Source organism: Staurois parvus, unplaced genomic scaffold (genome assembly GCF_062004578.1).
Source record: "Staurois parvus isolate SC_StPar_1 unplaced genomic scaffold, SC_StPar_1.0 ptg000011l, whole genome shotgun sequence".
Classification (NCBI taxonomy): domain Eukaryota; kingdom Metazoa; phylum Chordata; class Amphibia; order Anura; family Ranidae; genus Staurois; species Staurois parvus.
In genome coordinates this window covers 21,518,971-21,534,895 of record NW_028317807.1, presented here as the reverse complement: position 1 = coordinate 21,534,895, position 15,925 = coordinate 21,518,971, and the positions used below count along the sequence as shown (strand labels likewise).

At 40.7% G+C, this 15,925-nt stretch overlaps 6 non-coding genes across 6 annotated transcripts; all 6 read left to right on the top strand.

Annotated features, from left to right (window-relative positions):
* The first annotated feature begins 170 nt into the window (after positions 1-170).
* On the top strand, positions 171-242 carry TRNAC-GCA (transfer RNA cysteine (anticodon GCA)). Its single transcript has one exon. It is a non-coding gene; the product is annotated as a tRNA-Cys (tRNA).
* Positions 243-1,667: 1,425 nt separating this feature from the next.
* On the top strand, positions 1,668-1,739 carry TRNAC-GCA (transfer RNA cysteine (anticodon GCA)). The gene has a single exon. It is a non-coding gene; the product is annotated as a tRNA-Cys (tRNA).
* A 489-nt stretch (positions 1,740-2,228) lies between these two features.
* On the top strand, positions 2,229-2,300 carry TRNAC-GCA (transfer RNA cysteine (anticodon GCA)). The gene has a single exon. It is a non-coding gene; the product is annotated as a tRNA-Cys (tRNA).
* Positions 2,301-2,984: 684 nt separating this feature from the next.
* Positions 2,985-3,056, top strand: TRNAC-GCA (transfer RNA cysteine (anticodon GCA)). Its single transcript has one exon. It is a non-coding gene; the product is annotated as a tRNA-Cys (tRNA).
* A 115-nt stretch (positions 3,057-3,171) lies between these two features.
* Positions 3,172-3,243, top strand: TRNAC-GCA (transfer RNA cysteine (anticodon GCA)). Its single transcript has one exon. It is a non-coding gene; the product is annotated as a tRNA-Cys (tRNA).
* A 491-nt stretch (positions 3,244-3,734) lies between these two features.
* TRNAC-GCA (transfer RNA cysteine (anticodon GCA)) lies at positions 3,735-3,806 on the top strand. The gene has a single exon. It is a non-coding gene; the product is annotated as a tRNA-Cys (tRNA).
* The last annotated feature ends 12,119 nt before the right edge of the window (positions 3,807-15,925 follow it).

The window sequence follows — 15,925 nt, the reverse complement described above, 5'->3', positions numbered from 1 at the left end:
CAGAGCATTCGACTGCAGATCAAGAGGCTTTCGGTTCAAATCCGGGTGCCCCCTCTACCCTTTGCCCAGAAAAGGGAAGCCAGCGAACGTGTTTGCCGATTCTCTCCGATGTGTTTAAAGAGATAGAACGAATAGAAAAAAAAAATGTAAAAAACGCCAGAAAAGCCAAAGGGGGCATAGCTCAGTGGCAGAGCATTCGACTGCAGATCGAGAGGTCTTCGGTTCAATTCCGGGTGCCCTCTCTACCTTTTGCCCAGAAAAGGGAAGCCGGCGAACGTGTTTGCCGATTCTCTCCGATGTGTTTAAAGAGATAGAACGAATAGAAAAAAAATGAAAAAAAACCCAGAAAAGCCAAATGGGGCATAGCTCAGTGGCAGAGCATTCGACTGCAGATCGAGAGGTCTTCGGTTCAAATCCGGGTGCCCCTCTACATTTTGCCCAGAAAAGGGAAGCCAGCGAACGTGTTTGCCGATTCTCTCCGATGTGTTTAAAGAGATAGAACGAATAGAAAAAAAAAATGTAAAAAACGCCAGAAAAGCCAAAGGGGGCATAGCTCAGTGGCAGAGCAGTCAACTGCAGATCGAGAGGTCTTCGGTTCAAATCCAGGTGCCCCCTCTACCTTTTGCCCAGAAAATGGAAGCCGGCCAACGTGTTCTCCGATGTGTTTAAAGAGATAGAAATAGTAGAAAAAAAATTGTTAACAGTGCCATAAAAGCAAAAGGGGGCATAACTCAGTGGCAGAGCATTCAACTGCAGATCATGAGGTCTTTGGTTCAAATCCGGGTGCCCCCTCTACATTTTGCCCAGAAAAGGGAAGCCGGCGAACGTGTTTGCCGATTCTCTCCGATGTGTTTAAAGAGATAGAACGAATAGAAAAAAAAAATGTAAACAATGCCTGAAAAGCCAAAGGCAGTGGCAAAGCTTTCGACTGCAGATGGAGATGTCCTCGGTTCAGATCCAGGTTTCCCCTCTACGCTTTCCTCAGAAAAGGGAACCTGGCGAACGTGTTTTCCGATTCCCTACAAATGGTTTAAAAAGCTAGAACGAATGGAGAGAAAAAAAAAATGGTACACATCGCCAGAAAAGCCAAACGGGCATAGCTCAGTGGCAGAGCATTTGACTGCAGATCTAGAGGTCCTTGGTTCAAATCTGGGTGCTCCCTCTACATGTTTCCCAGAAAAGGGAAGCCGGTGAATGTGTTTGACGATTTTCTCCAAAGGGTTTAAAGAGCTTGAAAAAAAAAAAAAAAAAAAAGGTAAACAATGCTAGAAAAGTCTAAGGGGGCATATCTCAGTGGCAGAGCATTTGACTTCAAATCAAGAGGTCATCTGTTCAAATCCGTATGCCACCTCTACCTTTTGCCAAGAAAAAGGAAGCCGGCGAACGTGTTTGCCGATTCTCTTCGATGTGTTTAAAGAGATAGAACGAATAGAAAAAAAAATGTAAAAAACGCCAGAAAAGCCAAAGGGGGCATAGCTCGGGGGCATAGCTCAGTGGCAGAGCATTCGACTGCAGATCGAGAGGTCTTCGGTTTACATCCGGGTGCCCCCTCTACCCTTTACCCAGAAAAGGGAAGCCGGCGAACGTGTTTGCCGATTCTCTCCGATGTGTTTAAAGAGATAGAACGAATAGAAAAAAAAAAAGTAAAAAACTCCAGAAAAGCCAAAGGGGGCGTAGCTCAGTGGCAGAGCATTCGACTGCAGATCGAGAGGTCTTCGGTTCAAATCCGGGTGCCCCCTCCACCTTTTGCCTAGAAAAGGGAAGCCGGCGTACGTGTTTGCCGATTCTCTCCGATGTGTTTAAAGAGATAGAACGAATAGAAAAAAAAAATGTAAAAAACGCCAGAAATGCCAAATGGCGTAGCTCAGTGGCAGAGCATTCGACTGCAGATCGAGAGGTTTTCGGTTCAAATCCGGGTGCCCCCTCCACCTTTTGCCCAGAAAAGGGAAGCCGGCGAACGTGTTTGCCGATTCTCTCCGATGTGTTTAAAGAGATAGAACGAATAGAAAAAATAATTGTAAAAAACGCCAGAAAAGCCAAAGGGGGCATAGCTCAGTGGCAGAGCATTCGACTGCAGATCGAGAGGTCTTCAGTTCAAATCCGGGTGCCCCCTCCACCTTTTGCCCAGAAAAGGGAAGCCGGCGAACGTGTTTGCCGATTCTCTCCGATGTGTTTAAAGAGATAGAACGAATAGAAAAAAAAATGTAAAAAACGCCAGAAAAGCCAAAGGGGGCATAGCTCAGTGGCAGAGCATTCGACTGCAGATCGAGAGGTCTTCGGTTCAAATCCGGGTGCCCCCTCCACCCTTTGCCCAGAAAAGGGAAGCCGGCGAACGTGTTTGCCGATTCTCTCCGATGTGTTTAAAGAGATAGAATGAATAGAAAAAAAAATGTTAAAAACGCCAGAAAAGCCAAAGAGGGCATAGCTCGGGGGCATAGCTCAGTGGCAGAGCATCAACTGCAGATTGAGAGGTCTTCGGTTCAAATCCGGGTGCCCCCCTTGCCCAGAAAAGGGAAGCCGGCAAACATGTTTGCCAATTCTCTCCAATGTGTTTAAAGAGATAGAACAAATAGAAAAAAATGAAAAAAAACCCAGAAAAGCCAAAGGGGGCATAGCTCGGGGGCATAGCTCAGTGGCAGAGCATCAACTGCAGATTGAGAGGTCTTCGGTTCAAATCCGGGTGCCCCCCTTGCCCAGAAAAGGGAAGCCAGCGAACGTGTTTGCCGATTCTCTCCGATGTGTTTAAAGAGATAGAACGAATAGAAAAAAAAAATGTGAAAAACGCCAGAAATGCCAAATGGCGTAGCTCAGTGGCAGAGCATTCGACTGCAGATCGAGAGGTTTTCGGTTCAAATCCGGGTGCCCCCTCCACCTTTTGCCCAGAAAAGGGAACCCGGCGAACGTGTTTGCCGATTCTCTCCGATGTGTTTAAAGAGATAGAACAAATAGAAAAAATAATTGTAAAAAACGCCAGAAAAGCCAAAGGGGGCATAGCTCAGTGGCAGAGCATTCGACTGCAGATCGAGAGGTCTTCGGTTCAAATCCGGGTGCCCCCTCCACCTTTTGCCCAGAAAAGGGAAGCCAGCGAACGTGTTTGCCGATTCTCTCCGATGTGTTTAAAGAGATAGAACGAATAGAAAAAAAAATGTAAAAAACACCTGAAAAGCCAAAGGGGGCATAGCTCAGTGGCAGAGCATTTGACTGCAGATCGAGAGGTCTTCGGTTCAAATCCGGGTGCCCCCTCCACCTTTTGCCCAGAAAAGGGAAGCCGGCGAACGTGTTTGCCGATTCTCTCCGATGTGTTTAAAGAGATAGAATGAATAGAAAAAAAAATGTTAAAAACGCCAGAAAAGCCAAAGAGGGCATAGCTCGGGGGCATAGCTCAGTGGCAGAGCATCAACTGCAGATTGAGAGGTCTTCGGTTCAAATCCAGGTGCCCCCTTGCCCAGAAAAGGGAAGCCGGCAAACATGTTTGCCAATTCTCTCCAATGTGTTTAAAGAGATAGAACAAATAGAAAAACATGAAAAAAACCCAGAAAAGCCAAAGGGGGCATAGCTCAGTGGCAGAGCATTCGACTGCAGATCAAGAGGCTTTCGGTTCAAATCCGGGTGCCCCCTCTACCCTTTGCCCAGAAAAGGGAAGCCAGCGAACGTGTTTGCCGATTCTCTCCGATGTGTTTAAAGAGATAGAACGAATAGAAAAAAAAAATGTAAAAAACGCCAGAAAAGCCAAAGGGGGCATAGCTCAGTGGCAGAGCATTCGACTGCAGATCGAGAGGTCTTCGGTTCAATTCCGGGTGCCCTCTCTACCTTTTGCCCAGAAAAGGGAAGCCGGCGAACGTGTTTGCCGATTCTCTCCGATGTGTTTAAAGAGATAGAACGAATAGAAAAAAAATGAAAAAAAACCCAGAAAAGCCAAATGGGGCATAGCTCAGTGGCAGAGCATTCGACTGCAGATCGAGAGGTCTTCGGTTCAAATCCGGGTGCCCCTCTACATTTTGCCCAGAAAAGGGAAGCCAGCGAACGTGTTTGCCGATTCTCTCCGATGTGTTTAAAGAGATAGAACGAATAGAAAAAAAAAATGTAAAAAACGCCAGAAAAGCCAAAGGGGGCATAGCTCAGTGGCAGAGCAGTCAACTGCAGATCGAGAGGTCTTCGGTTCAAATCCAGGTGCCCCCTCTACCTTTTGCCCAGAAAATGGAAGCCGGCCAACGTGTTCTCCGATGTGTTTAAAGAGATAGAAATAGTAGAAAAAAAATTGTTAACAGTGCCATAAAAGCAAAAGGGGGCATAACTCAGTGGCAGAGCATTCAACTGCAGATCATGAGGTCTTTGGTTCAAATCCGGGTGCCCCCTCTACATTTTGCCCAGAAAAGGGAAGCCGGCGAACGTGTTTGCCGATTCTCTCCGATGTGTTTAAAGAGATAGAACGAATAGAAAAAAAAAATGTAAACAATGCCTGAAAAGCCAAAGGCAGTGGCAAAGCTTTCGACTGCAGATGGAGATGTCCTCGGTTCAGATCCAGGTTTCCCCTCTACGCTTTCCTCAGAAAAGGGAACCTGGCGAACGTGTTTTCCGATTCCCTACAAATGGTTTAAAAAGCTAGAACGAATGGAGAGAAAAAAAAAATGGTACACATCGCCAGAAAAGCCAAACGGGCATAGCTCAGTGGCAGAGCATTTGACTGCAGATCTAGAGGTCCTTGGTTCAAATCTGGGTGCTCCCTCTACATGTTTCCCAGAAAAGGGAAGCCGGTGAATGTGTTTGACGATTTTCTCCAAAGGGTTTAAAGAGCTTGAAAAAAAAAAAAAAAAAAAAAGGTAAACAATGCTAGAAAAGTCTAAGGGGGCATATCTCAGTGGCAGAGCATTTGACTTCAAATCAAGAGGTCATCTGTTCAAATCCGACTGTCCCCCTCTATATTTTGCCCAGAAAAGGGAAGCCGGCGAACGTGTTTGCCGATTCTCTCCGACGTGTTTAAAAAGATAGAACGAAGAGAAAAAAAAAGTAAACAATGGCAGAAAAGCCAAAGAGGGCATAGCTCAGCGGCAGAGCATTCAACTGCAAATCGAGAGGTCCTTGGTTTAAATCTGGGTGCCCCCTATATGTTTTTCCCAGAAAAGGGAAGCTGGCGAATGTGTTTGCCGATTCCCTACGAATGGTTTAAAAAGCTAGATCGATTCTAGAGAAAAAAAAATAAAAGGTATACAATGCCAGAAATGCCTAAGGGGGCGTAGCTCAGTGGCAGAGCAGATTCGACTGCAGATTGAGAGGTCCTCATTTCAAATCCGGATGCCCACTCTACATTTTGCCCAGAAAAGGTAAGCTGGCGAACGTGTTTGCCGATTCCCTCTGACTGTTTTAAAGAGATAGAACGAATAGAAAAAAAAAAATATACACAACACCAGGTAAGGTAATGGGGGCATAGCTCAGTGGCAGAGAATTCAACTGCAGATCAAGAGGTCCTTGATTCAAATCCTAGTTCCCCTTCTACATTTTGCCTTGAAAAGGGAAGCCGGTGGACGGGTTTTACCGATTCCCTCCGAAGGGTTTAAAGACCTAGAATGAATAGAGAAGAAAAAAAAAAAAGGCAAACAACGCCAGAAAAGCCAAAGGGGGCATAGCTCCCATGCAAGGCTTGAATGAAGTTGCATTTCCATGAAGTTCTTTATACACTGTTGTTGTGCTAATCTGAAGACCACATGAAGTTTGGAGGTCTTTAGCTTTTGACTTTGCAGACAATTTACGACTTCTGCGTACTGTGCTCTTCAGCTTCTATCATTTTACATGTCCTACCACTTTTCGGTTAACTTGCTGTTGTTCCCAGTTGCTTCCACTTTGTTATAATACCACTAACAGTTGACCGTGGAATATTTAGTAGCAAGGAAATTTTACGGATGGCTTTATTGTACAGGTGGCAACCTATCACGATAACACTCTTGAATTCACTGAGCTCCTGAGAGCAACCTATCCTTTCTGTAGAAGACGTCTGAATGTCTAGGTGCTTGATTTTATATACCTGTGGCCATGGAGGTGATTGGAACATCTGAATCCAATGATTTGAAGGGGTGTGCCAATACTTTTGGCAATATAGTGTAGTTTATTTGCATCATCTTGGTCTAAACAAACTATTTGAACTTCACTACAACCTGGAGATCAGCTTTAAATATTACAACTTACACAAATTTGCAATTTGCATCATGACCATCAAAAGTTTAAACTTTACAAAACATTACATTGCAGTTTTATTGTACAGTGTTCCAACCCAGGGCTGGCAGCATAAGAAAATGAAAACAGATTTAAAGCAGGTAATGCTCATTATAAACATCTAAAAGAAATTTTGGCAGTAGCATTTCTTAAAACTCAAAACCTTGTCTACAGTCACTCTAAGAAGTTGTATCGTCTGTTACTCTACTCAAACCTACATAATTGATTTGGCATTTAATAAACATGTACTCTTAGCTAGGGGTGAGTGAAGGTGCTTGGGTTTGGTTTGTGGACATTCATTGAACCTATTTTAAGTCTCAACAACTGTCAACTTAAATCTAAACCCCATTGAAGTCTATAGGTGGCAGATCTGGAAAATCACTCACAGCAATTTTCAGGTGTAATTGGCAAGGGATGCTTGAACCAAGAATGTGGAAAGTTGGGCTCGTCATGGCGAACAATTACCTATGCAAGAAAAAGTTCAAAAACTGATGCACAGTTGTGAGAGGGTCCTCCTTTTATATTAACTTTTGGAACAACATTGAAAAGCACCAATCATTTTAATTACAAGCTTGAGAGATGTATTCAGGCTGTAAGTGATGTTATGAAATGAAACAGTACAATTACCAAGGACAGTTTTAACCACACGGTATTCTGGCATCACATAATTTGTATGTGTGCTGCATTTTTTTTACTGTTACATTATTGCTTGGTTTTGATAGAACAGCAGAAGCAGCACCAGAGTCTGAATCATTATAACCAGATTTTTAGGGTAAGTTTGCAACGCCTGATTTTTTTTCCAGAGGTAACAGACATTAATTGGTTAGTAGGAGTAGCAGCCATAGCAATTCTAAAAGTTAAAGAAAATTATACATAGAAATTGAATAGCAAGAAAATAGTATGCAGAGGTGCTAGGAAATGTGGAAGTTGTGATTATTGCTCTTTCATTCAGGAGGGTGCAAGTATAAGGTTATCCAAGGGAATGCATGTGCAAGGAAAGATGTCTGCTACATATAACACTTAAAGAGTCATCTACATCCTTTTATCTAAATGCTGGACCTATTCGAAGGTAGACCCGACCAATGCTTAGACAAGGTTCCATTAGAATCTGTATAATATTAATACATATAATTTGATGTCCACAGAGCCCATCACTTTGTATTCAATCATGGAGAGAATAAATCAAGACTACAGAACTGGGCGGTAGACTGGATACCTCAATGTGATAGGGGAAGACAAACTGATAAATTTCTCCTACAAAAGGAAAGTAGATTAATAGGACAATTAAAGGTCACCTCCACACCAGATCTGAATAACCAGTTCAATGTGGTCCAATTTCTGTAATTTATTAATTATGGTTACCCCGTGATGGGGTGTGAGAATTTGTTTATATATATTTAAAATAGTGATAATAATTTGGAGAATACTGTGGGGCATTTTGAATTTTATAATATTTTTAATATGTAAAATACAGGTTTATGTTCAGTATATATACTGATCTACTGTATAACATGATTATTAGGATTTTAAATGCCATAATGGCGTTGTTTTTATCCTATACTCCACACCATGTTCAGGCTTGCATCTTGTATTGCTTTCATATGTGTACTGGGGCTAGAATGAAAGTATTGTCTGGGCTGATGTAATTCTGGTTCTGAGCCATACACTTTCACCTGTGTCTTAGGTGGAGAGATGCTTACATAAATTACGTGCACACGTTGTAGGAGGATGCATATAATCAAGTCTCTGACACAGTCAGGGTGATTTAACCACTTCAATACCGGGCACTTCCTGCCCAGGCCAATTTCCAGCTTTCAGCGCTGTCGCACTTTGAATGACAATTGCGCTGTCATGCAACACTGTACCCATATGAAATTTTTATCATTTTTTCACATAGAGATTTCTTTTGGTGGTATTTAATCATAACTGAGATTTTTAATTTTTGCTAAATAAAACAAAAAAACCCTGAAACTTTTGAAATAAAAATCGCATTTTTCTTAATTTCTGTTATAAAGTGTTGCAAATAAAAAACATTTATTCATAAATTTAGGTCAAAATGTATTCTGCTACATTTCTTTGGTGAATATACAACAAATTAGTGTATATTATTTAGTCTGTAGGAAAGTTATAGAGCCCACAAACCAATCTGACAATTGATCAATCCTGATGTACTGATGGCCCATCTCATTTCTTGAGGCCCAAAAATGCCAAAATAGTACAAATACCGCCGAAATCATCCATTTTTGGAAAATAGACAGTTCAAGGTATATAGTAAGAGGAATGGTGAGTTTTTTGGAGATTGTAATTTTTTTGTTCCTATTTTATGTAAAATGTAGAAATTAAAAAAAAAATCAAAATTTTTCTTTTTTTACATATTGTAACTAGTCCAGTACAGCATTATTATATAACTGGTATGGTGGTGATCAGTGACACTGACTGGTGACAGTATATATATATATATATATATATATATAAATAATAATTTAATTTGTATTTTTTTATTTTTATTACATTATTTTTTCTCTATTTTACTATTTTTCAACACACTGTGACCAAAGCTGACCATAGTAACTTTGAACTACTCTGGGCAAGTGATCAGGATTTTTTTTAATACATTATGATTGCTAATACAATATATTTCATTGGTATTTGCAATCATCACATTGATCCTGTCTGATTGGCCCTGTCTGTATCATGTGACTGCTTTGACCAGTCACAGCTAACAACATAATACTATACAATGGATTGCATGACAGGAAGCCATCCATTGTATACAATTGACATGTGATCTGCTGTGATTGGTCACAGTGGTCACATGACACTGGCAACTGGCCAGTGTAGTGATATGTCATCAGCTGTGTCCTGTGGACACAGCCTGTGACAGATCGCAGCCATGTGAGCGGCTCGTTTTGATAGGATGTCGTTGTGATAGGAGTGTCCCGCCTGACCTTCAATCTGCTATAGGCTGGGCGGGAAGGTGTTAATTAGCATGTGATTTGTTGATGCGCATTTAGGGATGAAACTATACACATCCATTAATATTCCTGCTCTCCTGAAGTCTGGTCTGGATTTCTCTTTGCTATTGACATGTGTGGTGTTATCAGGCCAAGGTCAAAAGAACTCTCTAATGCCCTCAGATGAAATATTGAAAAAAACTCTCTAAAGTCCTCAGTTAAAAGATTGTGGATGTCAATGTGTCTGGCATGAGATTTAAAAAGATCACCAAATTATTTGAAATAAATCATTCCACTGTAAGGAAAATAATGTAAACTCGGAATAGATTTTAAACAACTGCTAGTTTGTCCACAACTTGCTAGACTAGAAAACTTAACTCAGAAGCTGAGCGTTTCGAGTTTAGAAAAGTCCCTAAAAACAGAAAAAAACACATAGCGGGATTTGAAGGTAAATTTTGCAACAGTTTGTGTCAAAGTGCATTCATCTATAATCAGCAAGAGGTTGCACCGATTTAATCCAAACTAAACTGCAGCCGGCAACTCAGTATTATCAAAATGCTATAAAATTTATTGCCTACATGGTAAGTACGGTATGAATACGGTATCGTGTTTCAGCCACTAGGCCTTAATCATAGCATGCTAACATTGGGCAAACATTTTTATAACATACTACCCTCCCTCCATACAAAAAAAACTCAAGTGAATACAATTAAAGGCAATTAAATCCAATAAAAAGGATAAAAGGAAACCCAAAACATTCAAAATGTAATGCAAAACACATGTGCAAAGTAATACTTGTAAAACAATATTATCGAAACATTAGCTTAAAGTATGGTAACCAGTAGAGACAACTACAGTTTGAATAAATATTCTGCAGATGCGAGTAAAACAGCAATCCACTTAGAGGAACGAAGATGAGACGCCCCTCTCCAAAACAAACAACCCAGGTGTGGAGAAGAGTAAGAGCAGCTTCAGTCCAACTCCTCCCTGTCCTTTCCTCCCCTCCCATGCATTTTACCCTTCCCACAGGGCTTAGTCATAGGGGTGGGGATGTGGAGTAATTGTTAGAATTTATGCAATCAAGACGAAAATAATACTAATAATTTTACTTGCTCTTATAAGAAGATGGAGAGAAAATGCAGGGAAGGGAGATGGGGACGGGGTGGGGGGAGAAGGAGGGGGGGGATAGAGAAATATTCCTGGAAAGGGAAAATAGAGTATGATGTTATATTTTATATTTTATTTTTTATATATATAAAGTGATGATGATATGTATTTACATTGGAAAATCAATAAATATTTAAATTAAAAAAAAAAAAAAAGAAAGAAATACAAATCTTTTGGCAAGTAAAAAAAAAAGAAAAAAATAAAAGACGAAAATAATAAACAAATACAGTAAACACCAACTGGATACAAATAGGGCATAGGAAAGATCAGTAATGTTAATATGTCCAGAATGGCTTCAGATGAAACACATGTGTGGTACATACTTTATAAACAATGGTGTCCAACACTTCTGTTGGTATAGAACAAGAGCAGAACAATAAACAAAACAAAAAAAAAATACATTACAGTATGTGTACTTTTTTTGATAATATCAGTTTATTTTCTTTTGAAGCATAATTTCTTCATCTTTGACAACATGTTTAACGACGGTGGAGCATCTATGAGGGCCAAGTTTTCCCCGTCATTATGCAATTTGTATATGGGTTGGTGGGAAGAATCGTTTTTATTTTCCCACCGTAGCCCTTATAAGTACATCATCTGGTATGGCAGGTACATAGACAAACCTGTCTTAGTATGGAACAACACTGCTGTGTGCCTGTCATCCTTCATGTAGTATGTTGATTGAAACAACTTGAATCTTGAATTCTTGTATGAAAGTGGTTCTGAAATTATAAATTTTTTGGATATCACGTTGATGAGTAATGGTGCTACTGGGTTAGTAAACACTTCAATATCATGTAAAGAATGTGCTGGCAATTCTCTTTTAGTGAGCAGATGCCACCCCACACACACCATACAATTTATACCTGTTGGTGAGTTTATTAGAGCAAAAAGGAACTGCTCTACCTTTAACCACATGCCGCCCAGCCACTGTAGAAATACGGCGGCAGGGCGGCAGGGCGGCACGGCTGGGCAAAACCACGTTTTAAAACGTGTGTTTGCAAAACAGGTAGGGGGCGCGCGCGAGGCGCGCACCGCCGTACCTGTCCCGCCGATCATGACCGTGGATGTCAGTCGCCGGGTCACAGCCGTTCGTTACCGGCTGTGTCCCACAGATTAGCGGCAATCACTGACAGAGAGCAGGGCTGCAGTAGCTCTGCTTTCTGTCAGTTCCCTGTCAGCTCCTGACATGCTAAGCCAGAGAGAAGAGTTTATCTCTCCTGATCAGCGTGTCCCCCGTACAGTACACACCCCCGCCCCCTAGTAAAACATTCCCCTCACACAGTTAACCCTTTCAGTAAATAAAAAAGTTAACCCCTTCCTCCCCAGTGCCATTAGTACAGTGTCAGTGTTTTTTTTTTGCACTGATCACTATATTGGTGTAACTGGGGATGTCAGTGACCCCAAGTCAGTTCCCCTCCAGTGTCAGAATGTCCGCCGCAGTCCCGCAGTCCCACCATAAGTTGCTGATTGCCACCATAAGTCGCTGATTGCCGCCATATGTCGCTGATCGCCGCCCTTATTAGTATAAAAAAAATTAAAAATCCCAGTATCTTTCCCGTCATTTGTAAATGCTATAACTTTCACGTAAACCAATTAATTTACATGTAGCGGGGTTTTTTTTTAGCAAAGACATGTCGCAGAATGCATTTTGGCAGAAATTTATGATGAAATGTGATTTTTACATTTTTTTACTGGACATGTTTTATAGCAAAAAGTCCAAAATATTGTTTTTTTTTCTCAAAATTGTCAGCCTTTTTTTTTTATAGCGCAAAAAATAAAAAACGCACAGGCGATCAAATACCACCAAAAGAAAGCTCTATTTGTATGAAAAAAAGGATGTAAATTTCATTTATGTACCGTATTGCATGACCGCACAATTGCAGTATCTATACCATAGTTTGTAGACGCTAGAACTTTCACACAAAGCAATCAATATACACTTATTGGGATTTTTTTTACCAAAATCATGTAGCAGAATACATTTTGGCCTAAATTTATAACTAACTTTGAGTTTACTATATATTTTTTATAGCTGAAAGTAAAAAATATCATTTTTCTTCAAAATTTTTGGTATTTTTTTGTTTTTAGCGTAAAAAATAAAAAGCGCACAGGTGATCAAATACCACCGAAAGAAAGCTCTATTTGTGTGAAAAAAGGATGTAAATTTTGTTTGGGTGCAGCATTGCATGACCGCGCAATTATCAGTTGAATTAGTGCAGCGCCGAGTAGCAAAAAGAGGCCTGGTCATTAAGGGGAGTAAATCCTCAGGAGGGCAAGTGGTCAAAACTTATACCCAGGAGTGTGATCAGATCTCCAACAGGCTTAGGGAATGGGGATGCAACAAATGACATATTTATAGGAGCAAATGTATTGTATCCATTAGAGAAAATACCCCTTTGGTCAGCAAGGGGTTAAAATCTATATCCTGTTGCAGAGGAGGAAAAGATAATCCAGTCATCTTTGTTACAACTTTTTCTATGGAATATAGTGCCGGATATCATAAGAAAACATTTAGCTGTATTATATACAGATAATGATTGACTCCCCATTCTGAAAAATGAATGCGGATTTTCCATTCGATGGCCACCACACTTAGTAGCATTTTCTTTTCCAGTTTATTTAGTTATCAGTATAATAAACAAACTTGTCTCACCACTCAAGATGCTTACTGTTGCAGTTCAAGCGCTTGTTGATGTGAAAAACCATCCGCTCTTAAGTGGATGTTGAACATCTCATAAAATATCCCATAAAACAATACATTAAATGCGGGCCTGAAAATGTAGTCTACAGTATGTTGTTGAATGCAGTTCATGTGCACTTCAATAAGTGGGGTGCCCAGTTAGACCTCTTCGGATGAGAATAGGGGAACATTTTAATAATGCTATTAATTTTAATGCTAAAGACATATCTAATGTTCATAAGAACTTTAGAGATAAACATGTTAGTAATATAAACTTGTCTATTTCTGTGGGGTTGAACATCTTTTTAAATCTGTTAGAGGTGGTGATGTTTACTGGAGATTACTTCAGAAGGAAGTTTGGTGGATTTTCACATTGTGTACTAGAATTCCATTGGGTCTTACTTATAGATGGGTTGTGGAACTATTTTTTGAAGTTTTTTTTTATTATTTAGTTGTATTGTATATATTATAATTTATCATTTTGATCCTCCTCCCATCTTTTACGCCCATACTTTTGAAATGCAGATACACACCTGTGCCTACAGTATCCCGCTAGTTTTTTTTTTATCAGGAATATATGGACTGGACAAGGTGGACTGTTGTCATTACTGCATATGTCTGGGCTTTATATATCCATTCTTATAGATGCTTTAATTTATTTCCACAAGTGAATTGCTGTTTTACTCGCATCTGCTAAAAAATGTATTTAAACTGTAGTTGTCTCTACTGGTTATCAGGTTGTCATACATAATGCTGATGTTTTAATAATATTTTACATGTATTACTTTGAACGTGTTTTGCATTACATTTTGGATCTTTTGGGTTTCCTTTTCTCCTGTTAATTGGATTTAATTGCCTTTAATTGTACTCACTTGGATCTTTTTCTCTTTTGTATGGAGGGAGGGTAGTACAAAATGAAAATGCTTGCCTTGTGTTAACATGCTATGAATACAGTATGTGTTAGCATATTCATGCTGTACTTACAATGTAGCCAATTTGGATGATACTGAGTCACTGTCTGGAGTTGACTGTGGATTTGGTATTCTAGTGAGAGTGGAGACACTATCAGCCTGAGCATTGACATTTCTAACTCCTATATGGGCCTTGGGATTGAGAGATGCTTATTTGTGTTTGCGTGCACAGATTTAACCTGCATCGGTGATGCTGTCCAAAAATCACATTACCACACTCTGGATTAGATTTCAGCTTGATGTACGTAAGTTCCACCCGAACATCAGACGTTCGTGTGTTTGGCGAACAAATGAACAGTAAGGGTGTTGGGTGGACTGTTTGCCCGCTGCGCCCCACAATGCAGTGTGCCCTGACAGTTCATTGTGATTGGCCAAAGCAATGCGCCTGACCACAGCTGTGGCCAGTCACAGCGCATGATGATGTCACAAGGGGGCAGGGTCACCCAGTTGACATCCCCGGGTGTCCACCTCCTGTTAGATATTTAAGAACTGTCAGGCCGGCACAGCTGTCAGATGGCTGGAGCCAGCATCGAGAGTGTAGTGTTTTCTTTTTTCAGGTTGGTGTCAGCCAGGTATAGTGAATGACGGGATTTTTTTTTATTTTTGTTTTTAATAAAGGACTTGTCAAAGACTACCTTTTATCATTTTTTACACTACTTTTTTTTGTGAATGAGTAGCGGTACCATGCACCCCATACTCATTCATTTGTTAAAAGGGGCTTCCAGATTCCGATAAGCCCCCCGCCCACAGACCTCCACAACAACATGGTTGTGGGGAAGAGGCCCTTGACCCCATCAACATGGCGACAAGGTGCTTTGGTGGGGAGCCTCCCTGTCCTAAAGCACATCCCTATGTTGAGGGCATGTGGGCTGATATGATTTAGGATGGGGAGGTGATCGCTCGTGACCACCCCTCTTTGCAAAGTCCACCTTAATGTTGACAGGCAATCGTGTCCTAGACTTTTACAGGAAGGGGGTTGTTCACACTCACTGCCAAGCCTTACCTTGCCACCCAGGTTGCAGGCATAGATACAGATTAGCGTGCAGAAGAATGTCCTAAATGATGCAGATACATTGCTCGACATCTTGATTGTCCCTGGATTGCAATGCAAGACATTATTATACTTTTTTTTTTATAATTAAAGGACTTTTTTAAATTGTCTGTTTCTAAACCCTGAACAACTTCAATGAGCAATAAGGGGTGCTTATGTATTATGTACTAATGTCACTAGGTGTGTGAAGATGTCAGGGCCCCCTTTATTCTTAAAGCGGAGTTCCACCTGAAAAGAAAAAAAAAGTGGAACTTCCCCTTTTGGGTGGAGCTCTGCTTTATTAAGGGAGGCCCTTCCAGATCCTAGATTATAACTCTGCCCTGCAAATCCCCACTTACTCTTCTGGCTTCAAGATGGACAGGATGTGGGGATGAGGTCCTTTTTTATTTCCACAAGGGGACAAGGTGCCTTTTAAGATGGGGCTTAGCCTCCCCTCCTTAAAAGGTCCACCCCAAAGTTGACAAGCAAGTGTCCTTTTTTTTTTACAAGAAAACGGGTGGTGTGCACTTGCTGCCCTCCCTTTCCTGTCACCATGCCAGGCATGCAACATTATGTTGTTTTATAAATACAAGAAAAAAATCTATACTGGCGCTACCAGGATAAATTTCTATCAAGGGTGAAAAGTAATTAATCCTGCAGCCCTAGGTGAGGTGATGGACATGGATATTCCATACATAAATCAATTAATGGGTAAAAGAACAGACCAGGCACACAGTCCTACTGTAAGTGCACTGGGAATGGGCTGGAGCCACAAACCAGACATTTTGCAATTGAGAAAAAAAAAGAAAGGAAGGCTTTATCTTCAAGTATCAGAAAAAGTCCTTTAAAATGTAGCTTTATTGTTAGACTATCATAAAAGTTCCTACAATAAAATTGTTTTTTAACTAAAAAA